This window comes from Pleurodeles waltl, chromosome 2_1 (genome assembly GCF_031143425.1).
Source record: "Pleurodeles waltl isolate 20211129_DDA chromosome 2_1, aPleWal1.hap1.20221129, whole genome shotgun sequence".
Lineage (NCBI taxonomy): Eukaryota > Metazoa > Chordata > Amphibia > Caudata > Salamandridae > Pleurodeles > Pleurodeles waltl.
In genome coordinates, this window is record NC_090438.1 from 777,939,548 (window position 1) to 777,957,282 (window position 17,735).

The 17,735-nt window shown below is 43.2% G+C and overlaps 1 long non-coding RNA gene across 1 annotated transcript in view; it reads left to right on the top strand.

The window, feature by feature from the left end:
• LOC138259169 (uncharacterized) overlaps nt 1–17,735 on the top strand; it is a 107,975-nt gene that overhangs the window by 76,431 nt on the left and 13,809 nt on the right. Inside the window, exon 2 of the long non-coding RNA XR_011198656.1 lies at nt 14,916–14,987. This is a non-coding gene — a long non-coding RNA (uncharacterized lncRNA). The remainder of the gene's footprint in view (nt 1–14,915; nt 14,988–17,735) is intronic.

A 17,735-nucleotide genomic window follows, 5' to 3' on the forward strand; every position in this document is an offset into this window, starting at 1 on the left:
AAACATACACAGATGCATATATTATCTCCAAATATTATTTAAACAAATTTAAATATTATATCAATGTTATAAGTTAAAATATTTAGTATTTACTATTTTTTAACTAAATATATTAAAAAATAATATGTTTGTATATGTTTTTTCGATATTAGTGTAAAACGATATTTAAAAAAAATATTTTTGTGATTACATTCATATGTATAGTAAAACAATATTTTTGTGATCGATATTTTTGACACAATATTTTTGTAGCATGATATATGGTTTCAATATTATGGGCCTCATGGGACCGTCAGACTCGCATTGACAGTCGGTCCACTGCACTCCAGGCAGTCCGACCGCTACATTACTACCTTGACAGTCGGACTATGAGGGAGCCACCGTCACTGCAGAGAACATGGTTCCTGACGGGCTCACGGCGGTCGGACTCACCACTCCTGTATCTGCCAACCTTTCCATGGTGAGACCCACCACGGAAAGGCTGGCAGAAACACAGTGCTGGGTGTCCCCTGGGCCCAGCACCTTTGCAGACAGTTTGCATGCCAAGGGTGCTGGTGTGCTACGTTATTGGCATCAACTCCCTTAAGGGAGCTGTGGCCAAGGATCCCTTAAGGGAGCCAAGACCAATACCGTAGCCCTGTTTCCACCTGTCAGCGGGAACATTTTAATATGACGGGGGAAGGACACCGCTAGCATGATGGCAGTATCCTTCCTGTGACTTTGGTGGTCCCATGGTACGGACCGCCAAAGTCAAAATGACCCTGTTAGTCACTGAACCAATCCAAACATGTAGTGACAGAATTAACCCCAAAAAATGTTCTTTGGCATCACACTCAGGAAGTTTCTGTAGCATCCCATCATAAAAAATGCTGATAGCATCAAACCAAGGAAGTGTTTGGCAGCATTACACCAAGAGAATGTTCAGCAGCATTCCACTGAAGAAATATACAGCAGTATCTGACCAGAAAATGTTTCCCAGGAAATATTTGATGGTATCTCCCCCAGGACACGTTCATACTGGTGGTGGACCTCAAACTGTTTTCAGCAGCACTTTTACAATTCGAAAGATCACAGTACTTTATACACATCTGCTATAGAGTGAGTAGAGATAATCTCACATTTAGGATTTGGAGAAACATTCAGAATTCAAATAAATGCATCCTTTGCAGTTACTAGCCCTTGTTTATGTGCTTAAAAATATGTATATGAGGATCTCCTTATGTGCCCACTGTCCCATGCAAATGCAAATGTGAACGACACTCAATCAGACAAAGACCCTGTTTGTATATCTATATTATTTAGGATTTTTTTACATTGCAAGAGCTTAGTAACAGCTTAAGTTGCCAGGCCCGACCTAATGTACAAAAATCTCAATAGATAATAAAAATGAGTAATGTATTACAATAACAAGCTAAAACCAGCGTCATTGGGTACAAACACTGTAAGGCATTTTCAATAATTAGATGATTAATGTAAAAAGAACACTGCAGATGCATGAGGAACACAACATAATACAAATGCATGTACTGTAAATATGAAATCATTAGAAACATTTGTAGTCCCAGATGATGCATGCTGTAACGGGGGAAACACCAAAACACAGAAAGTTAGACTTCCTTCAAACTCAGAACATGAGGAGGAAAATGTGGTTTTCCCTGGATATTCTGCTGTACTGATGCTGAATGATCGACTCCTGAGGGATTGTATCTGTTGATTTTATTATAGGTTTTTTCCCCCTTGGCTACATACTGCATATGGTGACAATTGTTTTGAGAACTGCTCTGTTGATTAAACTGAAACTGATCAATAAAGGTTAAAGAAAAACAATGCACTAGTTAAAACAATGAGCTTATCAAGTATAGGGCCTCATTACGAGTGTGGTAGTCTGAGGACCGCCACACTCGTATTGATGGTCGGACCACCACACTCCAGGCGGTCCAACTGCCCAATTAGAACCCTGGCGGACAGATCCACCAGGGGACTGCCATCTCTGCCAGGAACATAGTTCCTGATGTGGTGACTGTGGTCTGAGTTGTACTCATCCAGGGCGGCGCTGAACTCAGTGCCGCCTAGCTGATTACATCTCCCCTCACCACCAGCATTTCCATGGCGGTTTCACTGGCATGGAAAAAAGGCTGGTTGAAAGGGTGTTCTGTGGGCCACAGAGGGGCCCAGCACTGCCTGGGGGTCCCCCTGCCCAGCACCATCGGAATTCTCACACGCATTCCGAGGGTGCTGGTCGGCCCCTTCTGCGCTGCGAGATAGTATTCGGCTCCTTTAAGAGAGCCGAGTGCTATCTCTCAGGTCTGACCGGCAGGAAAGCTCTATTACAATGTACCCGCCGGTCAGACTGGTGGGAACATTATAATAGGGTAGGGGAGCAACACCATGGCAGTGGCATCCTCCTCGTGAGTTTGGAACCCCTGCATTGGGACCACCAAACTCCTTATGGGGCCGATAGTCACCACCCGTGCTCACCTACACTTCTAGCAGTTGGTTTCTAAAGCACCCTCTTCGGTCTCTGGTGAGGGCTATGCAGGACTTCTAGGTGCTATATCCTCATTGTTGGAATCCATGGTTTGGTTGAGATCTTCTACATAGACAGGGTCAACTTCTAGATAGTGCAGGCCAGTAGAGCTTCAGATGAGCTATTGATTTGCACTGATTCTCCCTCTAAAGAGGATGCAACGGTGTCCTCATTGGCAGCCATATTTAGGTCAGGCGTCTGCTGCACGGAGTAAAGGGAGAAGGAGCTGGACTTCTAATACTTTACCTGAATTATTGAGGGCAAAACATTATATAAAGTATGGATTATTTGAACCCTTTCACTGCCTAGCCTTTTCAATGCTAAGCTCTTTTTTGGCTGTTTGGGTTAGTTCGCACTTAGGTAGCCATACTTTTTTTCACATATGGTATCCTCGCCAAGTTTACTCCCTTTCTTCCAGCATCCTGGGGATTCCAAAGGTACATAGGGTTTGTGGATTGCCCTGGAGTGGATTGAGAAAATGGCAAAAATACAGCAAAATTTTGGCTTCTGGAGGAAAAAAGTGCTCCACAAAGAATGTTCTGTTTTTTTCTTAAAAATGGCAACAACAAAAGGTTTTCTGTGCTAATATCATCATTTTCCTGGCTTATGGGAACATGCAGAGTTGAATCAAAAACGCTATTTGTTACCACAGTTTTGGCATTTTTCAAAGATGTAGCCCATTTTCCCTAACTTTTATGCTTTCAACCTGCTGCCATTTTGTGATAGAAAGCAGGATGAAACCCAGGGTGATTCAGGAAAGCTATAGATTTCTGAAAGTAGACAAAATTCTAAATTCAGCAAGGGCTCATTTCTGTAGATCCTTGAAGGTCGTCCCAAAGAAACGAATGGCTGAAATAAAAAAATTAACATGAGTAGGAAAAAACAGCCATTGGTGACAACTTTTTCATGTGTAACTTCCTGTCACATTGGCCGATTAGCAAAAGCAATATAACATTACATCAGCTAGACCCTTCTGGTTGCTGGGATATATGGGGTTTGTGGGTTCTTCAAGAACCAGAGGTACCCAGAACCAACGAGTGAACAGCACTTCACATTGGTTTTTCATTTTCTATCGGGTATAGAGCAATTCATATTGTAAAATGTAAAGACTGAAAAATGGGTGTCAAAGAAACCTATGTATTCCTGAAATAAATACCAGATACTAAGTTTATGAGCAGTGTTTATTTGTACATCTCTGAATTTGAGGATACCCATGCTATATGTAATTCAGAGGGCCTTTATCAAAATGTCTTCTTTCTCACACACTGCCTTACATTTGAAAGGCACAAGTGCAGAGAAATACAATTGGTAATAACAAATGTTCTACTTTTCTGTATTCCCACATGTCTCCCAATATAAATGGTACCTCACTTGTGTTTAGGTTTAGTGCTTGAGACAGGAAAGGCCCAAAAACGCAACATGAACACATCACATTTTTCCTCTGAAAACTGAACCTTTTTTTGCAATGCGACTAGCTATGGAGTTTGAACTCTAGCTCAACCACCACATAGGGAAACCCAGAAAAAAATGTACCTTCCTGAAAACTTGACACCTAGGGAAATCCAGGGTGGGGTGACATGCGTGGCCAACCTCAAAGCCTGACTAAACACACACATTTTCCTCACATTTCTTTGAGGAAAATATCTGTAATCTATGCAGCCACAAATTTCCTACCTCCCAGCATTCCCCGTGTGTCCCCATTAAAATGGCACCTCACTTGTGTGGGTAGGGCTAGTGCCGGCAAAAGGAAAGCTCCCAAAACACAACACGGACACTTCACATTTTTTGACTGAAAACTGACCCTTTTTTGCAATGTTGCCGGCACCTAGGGAAACCTCGAAAATCTGCATATCTTTGAATACTAGACACCTAGGGGAATTCAGGGTGGAGTGCCATTTGTGGTTCCCACCCGGTTTCCCTACCTAGATGCCATTGCAAACCGTAAACTTTGACTAAAAATACATTTTTCTCACATTTCTGTGATAGAAACTTCTGGAATATGCAAGCCACATATTTTTTACCACCTACCCTTTTTCTCCAGGTCTCCCAATAAAAATGATATTTCACTTGTGTGGGTAGGCCTAGTGCCTACTACAGGAAAGGCCCCAAAATACAATGTGGAGACATCAACATTTTCTGTCACAAAAAAATTGGCAATGAGGGTAGCCTTGCTTTTTCTTGCTGGGGATCGACGGCCACCCAGGGAAACCTACCAAGACAAGACATTTCTAAAACCTAGACACCCAGGAGAGTCCAAGGTGGTATGCCTTGCATGGATCCCACAAAGTTTGCTTACCTACAGTGCCCTACCAACCTCAAATATTGCCTAAAATTGCACATTTTCCTCACATTTCTGTGATCTAAACCTCTGGAATCATCAGGAATCCACAAAAGATAGCCCTTGCCAATCCCCTAAGCATGAATTCACTGAAAGGAAGTCCCTCTGGTGCTCATACAGAAGGATTTCCTGCCTCTGCTATCACGATGGGCCAGGATGTGCGGGAGCTGTCCTCAACACCTCAGATCTGGTGCTGAGGACCTCTCCAGCAAGTCCTTAGCATGCAAGAGGTTAAGGAAAAGAAATCTAAATGTACACATTTCTTCTTCTTCTTAATCCAAGACGGCCAAACCTTTTCCTTTAGAGTGATGTCACGTCCTGTTATCTGCTATGTAAGGGGTCCATTTTCAGGTCCAGTTGATTCACAATTGTTTCTGTACCATTTCTCGCTCACTGGACCATGTGGACCCTTTGTTCTCTCCAGTTCCTGTGTTCTATGCTCCTTGTCGCCTATTTGTATGGCCTGGTCAGGCTGAAAAGATTTACTAGCCTCCAGTTTTTCCCCTTGATGCTGAATTATTTTCTGGAGCATTGCTAGAATTCTTGTATTAACCGGACCTTTGGCACTGCCACTGAGGATATAAGGACTTTTCTTCAAACCAAGAAGACTCCATAATCATTGCCCTGAAGACCAGTGTTTCACAGGAATTCACTGACAATCAGAGCCAGGTAGTTTTGTAGTTTGGAAATGCAACAGACCAGGTTAGAAAAAAGTTTTGCTCCTTTGTGGGATTTCTCTTCCCTGTGCAAGCTTTCAAGATGCATTCTGGTGCCTAAATAAAGCAAGTCTGTTACAACCTCCAAGAACATGCTCTGGCAGGAAACTTTTTGTAATCCACAAACAGATCTTGGAGTACAAGGGGAATGAAGTGGAGAATGCCGCTATCATTGATGTACTTTGTGGGTTATATCCACTCTCTGTCTTGCAAAATGCATCCTCACAATTATTAAAATGTGAGCGATCAGCAAACTGCAACCCTAATGCCAGTTAGCACTCTATTGATTGCAAAGTATGCCCCACGCACACACAATCATTATTGTAAAAACAACACACTGTGGGGACGGCCTATTCGCAATCTGCATTTTAGTATGTTTAGTAGTACTACAATAGTAATTATAACTTGATGCAAAATGCTATTCACACACTCATGTGCGGAGGTCTCCGCCTCTCCTATCTTTAATGGGTGGAGAACTTCACCCTTGACTGCAGAAATATATGCACACGTATGTTAGTAGTAAATGTGGTATGGACTGGGGAAGTAACTGGAAAATAGGGAACATTTAAAACTATAGGGGAGGGGTTTTAGAAGGAATATGGAGAGATTAAGGGAGGGGTTTAGGAAGGGGTATGCATCTGATATCTTCATAAAGATTCCATTTAGGTACTCACTTTTTACATTATAAATGTTTATTTATTCAGGTGTACATTTTTAATTAGAAATTTACAATTACCAATGTTGTTAAAATATCAGTTTCAGTGCAATGTAATAATCCAGCTTGGTTGAATATATTGTTTAATGTTTGTTCTAGCATAGCCTGATTATTTTGATTTTCTAGTTGTTGTTTTTGAATAGTTAACAAGATTTCATAGAATATAACATTTAGATTTCCCAGTTTTTGTTTCAAAACTGTAAACAACGTTCCAAGGAACATAAAATGGTGCAAGGCTGGAGTGGTTTCTATATTGATTGTTTATTTTAAACATTCAATAAGGTTCATGTAGAGTACACAGAGATTTTTTAGCTAGAGTGGAAACTTCAATCCAAGAATAGCAAGCAGGGGGTCTTGCAGATGTGAGGTTTTCCTGTAGGCACTCCTCTTTGCTGAAGGTTACACAAAAACAAAAAAGCCTTCCACAAGTCATATCTGCCTGCCTGAGGACAACATAGCCAGTGAGGCACAAAGACAGGGACCACACCTGTGTCATTTCTGAATCCTGGTTCTGTTGTTCTAAAAAGGTACACAAGTATCAGCAATGCAATCTGAGAAACTCACATAAATGAACTAATTTTAATGTTACAAATATGATATAAATTTTAAATAATATTTCTAAATGATTTATTTATTTTTTCATTAAAAAATAAATGTAACTTTAATTTTAAAAAGTTAAAATAATTGTATATCATTTAGTAACTTTGAGTACATAACAAATAAATATAAGCTTTTTACTTTAAGAGGGGTTTCATTTTTTAATAATTCTTCAAAAAATAATTTTAATTTAATTTAATATATTCCAATATATTAAAGGAATGCCATTTAAAATAGTCGTTTAACAGTTAAAAAGAATAATTTCACATGTGAAAATTACTTTACATTAAAAAGTAACATTTCTAATTATTTTAATACTTTTTATTCTCTTATTTTATTATTAATTTCCCTATATTTAAACATATGGAGATCTCCACTCTGAGTGCGGAAGTCTCCGCCAAGTGTCTGTGGAATATCAAACACAATTGTAAAATCAACACTATTAGTAACTGTATGTTTGTATTTGAAGTTTTCATTTTTTAATAATTCTTCAAAAAATAATTTTAATTTCATTTAATATATTCCAATATATTAAAGGAATGCCATTTAAAATAGTCGTTTAACAGTTAAAAAGAATAATTTCACATGTGAAAATTACTTTACATTAAAAAGTAACATTTCTAATTATTTTAATACTTTTTATTCTCTTATTTTATTATTAATTTCCCTATATTTAAACATATGGAGATCTCCACTCTGAGTGCGGAAGTCTCCGCCAAGTGTCTGTGGAATATCAAACACAATTGTAAAATCAACACTATTAGTAAATGTATGTTTGTATTTGAAGTTTTTACTGACTCCACCCACTAATTCAGGGGGTGGGAATATGTAAGTCTACACTTTTGAGTGACTTTAGACTCATTAATGACGAGTAGCAAAATATTGTCGTTACTCACAAGTGTTAGAGTAGACCTGCACTTGTAGAATGAAGTTTATTTTTCTGAATAGACCCCATAATATTTATTTTATAAAAAAGAACATTTCTAATCATACAAATGTAATACACGCGAAAGGGCACATCTCTGCAGCGCCCCTGGATTTAATTTACATGCAGAGGCCAGTAAAGATCACCCATATGCAAGAGCCTATCCAAAGCAGGATGAGGGGTGCTATCCTGTTTAGACTACAACATGGTGATATGCCAATCTCTAGGCACACCAACTGTGTCATTGTAGAGCACCAGACTTGAGGTTTTAAGAGCCTTTGAGAACTAGCGGCCCTACAAACTGCTGTCAAAAAGCAAAAGTACAGGCTTACTAGCAGAAAGAAAAGGAAAGATGTCAGGAGCAGCATAGCTGCACATATGGTCAAAGTCTTTCATCCTTCCAAATGATGATCAATAAAGCCTACCTCACGAAAAACCTTTTCAATCCCATCGTCATTATTAGCATGTTTTTTTTTTAACTTGAGCACTGGACCTTCACATAGCTCCAGTATGGATTCTCTTCATGTGTAGGCCAATTAGAGCTATTACCTACAATATACCATTACATTTCTGCAAGGGGAAGGCCATATCTGCCTGTGATATGCCTAGAAAGCCTACCTTCAAGCCTATCAAACGTTTTCTCTTCATTTTGTGTTCACAAATCCCTGAACACTCTGGCCCATATTTATACTTTTTTTGTGCCGCATGTGCGTAATTTTGTGATGCAAAAGCGGCGCAAACTTACAAAATATAATTGTATTTTGTAAGTTTGCACCACTTTTGCGTCAAAAAATGACTCAAATGCAGCGCTATAAAAGTATAAATATGGGCCTATCTGTCTTAAGCATCTGGGTCTGAGTCACAGTAAGACCCTGTGTTGGAAGGTGAGTCATTAGTTGTGTGGCCTGCACAAGTAACGAGTCCGCACACGACCGCCACTGGGAACCAAACACCCCATTGTAGCGCTTGACTCTCATAGGGTAGCGTTGCAGAGCAGTCCAAGGCTTACTCAAGGGAGGTGGTGTGGGCTAGTAATCCCCATTCACAAGCACACAAGCATGACTCTCAATAAATGAATGTCCAGTCTGTGCTTTTTCTTTTGATAAAGTAAAAGTACATTTATTATTCACACACACTACTCAATACTATGCAACAATCTACAAATATATACAAAGTGATAGAATCACTCTGGGCAAACATTATGTAATCTCTCAGGTCTCCTCAAGGGAGAATATAATCCAACAATCCACATGGCAAAACAATCCCAGTGCCCCCCTTGCGACATTTGAACATTTTGACAGTATTCAACAGTACAGTGCAATGATGACACCTACATTTGTGATTAAATACTTCCTTCTTGACCCCTACATTTGTGATTAAATACTTCCATCTTGTCAAGAGGTGACTGTCAGTATCATTATTCAAATTAGCATAATCAAGAAACATATGAAACCAAATTCTAGCATTATAACCATCAAGACTACTTTTAGATTACTTTTGGATTACTCTTAATTGACCATAAAATAACAGTAGAATACGTGGGGCTATACCAACCTACACCTATTGTAAGCACCCTTGCACAAATAAGAACAAAGGTTCACTGAAGCTTGTGCTTCAAATATCAATCCAACCCTTTAGGGGTTATCTCTCATGTGTCCCACCCTACCTAGGGTGGGGACACCAACCGATGTTGGGGGGAGGCTGCGCTGCTCCTGCAGCTCCCCCTGTCTCCTGGTACTTCTTTGGTGGTGGCCCCATCTCCCTGGGACTATCACAGGTGTTTTGGGGGCTCAAATAGCAGCCCCCTGCCCCGCAAAGCATGCTGGTGCAGCTGCATAACTGATGAGCGGCTCTCCCGCTGCGCTGGGGAGAACCGCTGTGCCTTTTCCTTATGACTTTTCTCCTGGGGGTGCCGTTCCCACCCGGGCACCCCCACACCACAGAGAGGATCCCTCGTTGGAGGGCGGCCCAGGGAGCCCACCCCTGGCCGCCCCGCCGGCTCCCCGCGTGGCCAGCCCCTCCGGGTGCTGCGGCGGGAGCCGGCCTGCTGCTTTGGAGTCTGCCCGTTCCAGCGGGCCCCGGGAAGGGGTCTGGGGCCCCTGCAGGCCACCTTCACGGGGAGCGCGACGGCGCTCCCCGACTTACGCTGCGGCTGGGGGTGCGCGACGGCACACCCCCACTCCTGCCTCTTCACGGGGCCCCGGGGTGGTGTCCGGGGCCCCATTTGACCATCTTCACGGGGAGCGCGACTGCGCTCCCCAGCTTGTCTTCGCCGCCGGGGGCCCCGGGATGGGTTCCGGGGTCCCATACCACAGCGGCGGGGGGTGCGCGACGGCGCCCCCCATCTGATAACACGAAATGCACCAGGCTTCACGGGCCCCGGGATAGGATCCGGGGCCCCTTTCTCTTCTGCGAGGGGGAGTTGCTCCTCTCCCTCCTGGGCAGCCCCCAGGCCCTGGCCCACCCTGGGGGCACGGTCTCAAGCAGCTGCGGAGCTCCACGCGCTTCGTAGCTGTTTTCCCAAAGGTCGCCATCCTTTGTCCTGTGATATCTCAGGCCCCCAAGGGCCGATTTTCATCATTCTTGTGTCGTTCCGCTCCTGGTGACAAGCCCTTGCTACCAGGAGAACTCTCCTTAGGCCTCCTGGCCTGGAAGGGTCCCAGATCATCAGGGAGCCAGTCCCACTGACTCCCTGTGCCAGTCTTTCCTCTGGGTTCCCTCTTTTCCTTCTGGGCAGCGCGCTCTCCTTGCGCTAGCCCAATCCTTCCCCCAACTAGTCCTCTAGTCAGCTTGCCTGGCCCTGGCATTGGCCTCACTGGCCTGGAATCCTTCAGGGGCAGAGTTAGTTGCCACATGTGCTCTGAAAGTCTCAGCCCCTCCTCCCTGACATTCCTCGCAGGGCTTCTCCAGCCTGCTCCTGGCACAGAATGACAGCTGGCTGATTGATGCAAGGCCCTGCTCCAGCAACTGGACAGAGCAGTAATTGGCACTAATCCTAAGCTGAGTCAGAGAAAGATGACATTCCTGGATGACCCATAAGTTGTACAACTATGCTCTTGTAACCTACTGCATCATTCTTTTCTTACAGGTTACAGTGTACGTTGGTGTGACTCTAGTCTCGGTGGACCCCAGAGAACTGGAGTTGCACCCTAGGCCCTCCTTTCTCATTGACATTCAATGGAGTATCCCCCCAATGCAAATATCTTAAGCACCCTGACATTGGCATTGAACTGAGTGTCCCTACAGTGAAAAGACAGTAAGCACACTGACTCTCCCTCACATGTATACACCCCTCTCATGAGACCTACTCCAGGTCACCACCCTCTCTGCATAGTTCCTCCTGCACTAGGACTACCTAAGCGCAGTCCTTGGGCTGCACACACTAGAAATCCTCCTCCCACAGCCCTCACATGGGTGCACATCCATGCGCACACATGATCACATGTAACCTGCCCGGGGCCTCCTGCCCTTGCTGTGCCACAGCAGCCTTTCCTTAGCACGGCGACACCAGCGGTAAACATGCGCAGTCCATTTTACCATGTGTTTATTGTGCGGGAGTCACCTCATAGGAGGCGTCCTCACAGTAAACAGTCAAAAACCAGGTGGTCAAAAATCGAAAAATCAGGGCAGACCTGATGGTCAGAACCGTCCTCTAACACCCTGCAGGTTCTTTTTCCTTAAAATCCTTACGAAAATTAAGATGAGATAGGTCCAGGGGTCTCCCACCTTTTCTGTAGTGAGAGCTACTTCTTATCAATGAAAATCATTGTGAGCTATTAAAGTTTAAGCAACTCACACATTGTTACCAGACACCCTCACTCCCTAATTCCTTGACTTTAAGTCTACTCTCCATAGAGCCAGATACAGTGGTTTGGACAAAATACTTTCACTAGATGCACTATGGCAGGTCTGCGTGAGTAAGAGTGTGGTCTTTGGGGATGTATGAACAGGTTTCCGTATGACTGGGATATATTTGTGTGGGTGACTGAGGACCTGTGTCGTATGTACTTGTGCATACAGGATGTACCTTTCAATATATGTGGCACCTTTACATGTATAACGCAAACATACTTACTTCTTAATGAAGCATGTTTCTTCACTTTAAATTCCTCCCATATAAACCATTGGCTGTATTTTCTGTTATGAATATGGCAACAGGTCTACAGCCACTGGGAGCAAGTTGCTTGCTGTTTATAAATGTGGCACTTGGAAATGGGAGAAAATTTAAATTATGAGTTTTATGGAATCCATATAACATAACGTTAACTCTTCAATTTAATTTTACTTCTTTCTAAAGTGTCACTTTCACACACAGCAAGCATTTTGCTCCCAGTTGCTAGTAGACAAAGGCCCGTATTTATACTCCGTTTGCGCCGAATTTGCGTCGTTTTTTTCGACGCAAATTCGGCGCAAAACTAACGCCATATTTATACTTTGGCGTTAGACGCGTCTAGCGCCAAAGTATTGGCAAATAGCGTCATTTTTTTGCGTGAACGCCTTCCTTGCGTTAATGAGATGCAAGGAAGGCGTTCCCGTCTAAAAAAATGACGGCGACGCAAATGCGTCGTATTTATACTCCCGGGCAAAAATCACGCCCGGGAGTTGGCGGGTCAAAAAACCCCGCATTTGCGCCACTATTTAACGCCTGGGTCAGGGTAGGCGTTAAGGGGCCTGTGGGCTCAAAATGAGCCCACAGGTGCCCTCCCCTGCCCCCAGGGACCCCCCCTGCCACCCCTGCCCACCCCAGGAGGACACCCAAGGATGGAGGGACCCACCCCAGGGACATTCAGGTAAGTTCAGGTAAGTATAATTTTTTATATTTTTTAATTTTTTTTGGGTGGCATAGGGGGGCCTTATTTGTGCCCCCCTACATGCCACTATGCCCAATGACCATGCCCAGGGGACACAAGTCAAGGGCAAGGGGGCATGACTCCTGTCTTTACTAAGACAGGAGTCATGAAATGGCGTCTGGGCGTCGTAAAAAAATGGCGCAAATCGGGTTGAGGCGATTTTTTTGCCTCAACCTGACTTGCCCCATTTTAAGACGCCCTAACGTCATTTTTGCCCAACGCCGGCGCTGCCTGGTCTACGTGGTTTTTTTCCACGCACACCAGGCAGCGCCGGTCTGCTTGCGCCGGCTAACGCCATTCCATAAATACGGCGCCCGCATGGCGCTTCAGAATGGCGTTAGACGGCGCTAAATTTTTTGACGCTAAACTGCGTTAGCGCAGTTTAGCGTCAAAAAGTATAAATATGGGCCACAGTGCCATAATTATACCTGAAAAATGCAGCCATTATTTTAAATGGGAGGCATTTTAAGTGAAGAAAGATATTCCATATTACGAAATTTTTGCAGAATTTTCTTCTGCACTTTGCCCACATTTAAAAGGATTTGGCTTAATTGAAAATGAAGAAAAATATTAAGGGCCTCATTACGAGTCTGCTGGTCAACAGGCAGTGGCGGTCATGTCTGCCGCTGGTCCAACTGTCAAATTAAGAGTTTGGTGGTCGGACCGCCAAACGACTGCAGTCTTCGCTGGGCACAATGTTCCTGATGGGCTGACAGTGGTGCAGGTCGTAATCAGCCAGGTCAGCACTAAAGTCAGCGCCAACCTGCTGATTACGACCTGGTTCATCTGCCATGAAAAGGCTGGCAGAGAAAAGGTGCTGGGGTCCCCCTGCAAGCACCTTTGAAATGCACACTATCTGCACAGACAGTGGGCATTACGAGGGTGCTGGTGGCCCATACAGGCAGCAAAATTGGCGCCGGCTCGATTATGCGCTGGCAACCCTGGTTTCCGCCCATCAGCCCAGCCAGAAACTCATAATAGGGCCAGTGGGGACGTCTCCAGTAAGGCAGCATCCTCCCCGTCGGAAGCTCAGCCGACAAGAAGAACTCGCTATCGTGCCTTAAGACTTAGGGCCTGATTTAGATTTCAGCGGACAGATATCTCATCCACTGAAATATAAATCACATTATTCCCTATGAGATTTATGTTTCAGCGGGCGGGATATCCGTCACCTTTGTGACAGAGTAACCCGTCTGCTGAAATCTAAATCAGGCCCTTAATGTTTCATAGAAATATTTTTTATCACTTAAAATTTCTCCCATTTAAAAACAAAGGCGGTATTTTTCAGTCATACACATGGCACAGTGTCTCCTGGCCATTGGGAGTAGGAGGCCTGCTGTTTTTAAATGCAACACTTTGAAATGGGTGGAAATTAAAATGAAGAGTTAACTTCATTGTTAAGGTAACTTTTCATTTTCATTTTCTCCAATTTAAAAGCATTCAGAAGCATCATTTTGTTCTCACACTCCAATATTGAGTTGACAAAGACTTTTATTTAACAGTTAAATACCTCAATGCTCCAGTTCTTCTCTGTGCCCCAGCCTGGGTCATAAATCTGACTGAGCACTGCACATTATCTGGCCTTCCTACTTGCAGCCTCCTGATAATATTGTAAAATAAATACAGTCTTCCCTTAAGTTTAAAAGGAAAATATGGCCCTGTGCTTATTTAAAAATGAACACAATTCTGCGAGCTGCACTGAAGATGCCTGCAAGCTACTGGTAGCTCAGTATTGACTGATTGGAGACACCTGCTCTAATGCATCACATTCTCTTCCCTCTCTCTGTGGCACTTATATCGCAACATCTAGTTAAAAGATGAGGAACTGCAATGTTAGTTGGAGAAGGCAGAAACCATACTTCTACTGAACATATATTCAAAGACGGGAAATAGGAGAAAAGGAAAGTGTGGAGGCTTAGTATTCTTACATAGTAAATAAGCATTCTTTGGGCAGTAATTAATGGGTGGGAAATCTGTGTACAAGCATTTTCTTGTACATATTGTGGCTCTCAGATTTTGTTATTGTTTTTACATCCCTGTTTTCAATAAAATGAACCCTTGATATGTACACATTTGTATCTATCTGTATTGGATCTTGAAATATTTCTGGATCTTTCTCTGAAACCTAATGAGTGCTTCTTGTACTGAAAATAAACATAATCACAATATATATTAATATTTGAGTATCCCTCTAGTTTTATAAAGTCTGTTTGTGTATTTTAAATGTATCTTTTGTTCTTCTGACAGACTCCCTGCAAAGTATGATGGGATATGGGATAGAGCATCTCTGGTAGCAATTAACCCATGTGATAGAGAGCGGTGAGTAAAATTATTTGGATGACTCTCTCTTCCACCCTTTCACTCATTTATATTTTTGGGCAGATGAACTGCCAGGGAAAATTTCAGACTATTTGGATCAACTCTTTCTACTTAACTATATTTTGCATTTTTATGAGCCAATTGACAGGAAGATTAAGGTAAAATACAATACCAGCACATACCTCCCACCCTAAATAATTTATGTGGAAGGATCTCCTTCAAATGATGGGATTTTCCAATTATGGAATGCAGACATATGCTGTTTAGGATATATATAACACCATGGTCAACAACAAGTGATTCACTTCATTTATTGTGCTCAACAGACAATGGCACCATTTCACCCCAACTATTGGTATTGCAGATAATCCCACTGACACTGCATGAACCAAACTCCTCATGCTCTCATAAATTACTTTGTGGAAGGGGGTTATTTAATTTAGAATGATCACAAAAAGGGTATTTACTGTTCATTTTTCTAAATTTGTTGCACTGAAATCAGTAGGCCTCTTAAGGGCACCTAAAAAAAGTGTAGGTCTGCCAATGTACCCAGAAGCTTTATTGTTCTACAGTAGCAAATACATGTATGCGACCATCAAAAATCTATGTAGCCGTAAAAAATCTGGAGGCACAGCAGACAGTAGGACCTGATTACAATTTTGGCAGTCGGACAGGCAGACCGCTGTGTTGGCAGCCCTGAAAAGATCACCATGCCGGTCATCTTCCAGACCACCCTATTATGAGTTACATAGGCAGTACTGCTGACCGCCAAGCATAAATGGCAGACCACCAGTGGTGCAGCAGCCTGGAAACAGGCTGTCTGACCTCTAGAGCAGTCAGCATCGTGACTAACCACCAAGTTCATTACAATCACACAGTTGCTGTGGCAGTCCTTTAGTGGCGGTCAGCCAATGGCGGTCCGGACCAAGGTGAGCAAAGTGACAGACAACTGCACCTTGGATGGATTTAAAAACAGCACAGCTGACACACATTGTCCAAGTGGACACACCTGCAAAGGACACTATAAAGCACCCCCCTTCACAGACCACAATCCTTTGCATTTCCACTGCAAGACACAGAAGCCTGAGCACCTCATTTTCCACAGACTTCATAGATTAGGTACCCTTTTTTATACCATCCCATAGAACTCCCTGCACTCACTTTGGTTAATTCACACCGTATTTAACTTCCTCTGTTAAGTAAGTTCCTGTCACCCTTAGTTTTGTTCCACCATGTCATGTTAAAAAAATCACAGTTTTTCTAAAGATGAGTTAAGAGTCATGGTGGAAGACATCATAACAGTAGATCTACAGTTGTTTGGGGCACAAGTCCAGCATACTCCTCTCAGTAGGAAAATAGCAGTGTGGGACAGGATCATCGACAGAATGAATGCAGGTGCTACCACTCAGCACACAAAGGAGCATATTAGGAAGAGGCCCTACCAGTACCCTGTTAAGATTCTTCCCTGGGAAGAGAAGGTGTTGGCCAATCCTGCATCCTGAGGGTTTGACAGGAATTCCTGGGGAGTGGAGTCTGGTAAGTCACAACACAAATAATGCCACCAAAATGCAATGTCATGCATGCTCACAGCTCAGCTTTGCCCACCATCTTGTTCATGTACCCCACCAACATTCGATAACCAGAGTATCTGAGTGTTAACACTGTCAATGTGAATTGTTGGACCCAGCATCACAGCTTTCAAGGCTCATCACATGTCATGTGTCCAAATGGTGCCTTTAAGTCTTTCAATCTCAACAAATCATCCCAGGTCTAATGGCATCTCAGCATGTAAATGCATGCCGAAACCTAAATGCAGTCTGATATATAATACCCAAAATATTTATAGTGTGAGTGGTACAGGGAGTGACCTGACTGCAAATCCCAGGAGGCACTGTTTCTTCAACTCCAAACACCAACACAATGTTCTCTTGTCAAAAGGCCCCTGTTTGTGACCTCTCAATTGAAGTTCACTCACCTGGGAGGATCCTATTTGTCAAGTGTTGGCAAGTAGAGTGAGTGACATGACTGCAAAGTCCAACAGGCCCTGTTTCTCTAACTCCAAACACCAGCTCAGTCTGCATTTGTCCAAATACCCCTGTTTGTCAACTTCCAAAAAATGGTTAATCACCTGGGGGGATAATATATGTATAGTATGCGTAGCAGAGAGAGTGACCTCCCAGGAAGCCTTGCGTCTGTAACTTCAAATACCAGCCCAGTCTGCACTTGTCCAAATACCCCTGTTTGTTAACTCTCAATTGAAGTGTAGTTACTGGGGAGGAGGATAACATTTGTATTGTGTGTCTAATACAGGGTTTGACCTGACTGCAACTCCCAGCATGCCCTTATTCTCTAACTCCAAAACACCAGCACTGTGTCCACTTGTCCAAAGATCCCTGTTTGTCAACTCACAAATAACGTTTACTCACCAGGGGGGATAACGTGTATAGTGTGTGTAGGACAGAGATTGACCTGACTGAAACTTTGAGCAGGTCCTGTTTCTCTAACTCCAAACACCACCACAGTGTCCACATGTCCAAATGCCCCTGTTTGTTAACTCTCAATTGTAGTGTACTCAGCTGGCAGGATAACATATGTATAGTCTGTGTAGTACAGGGATTGACCTGACTGCAAATCCCAGCAGGCCCTGTTTCTCTAACTCCAAACACCAGCACAGTGCCCACTTGTCCAAAGACCCCTGCTTGCCAACTCACAAATGACGTCTACTCACCTGGAGGATAACATTTGTAT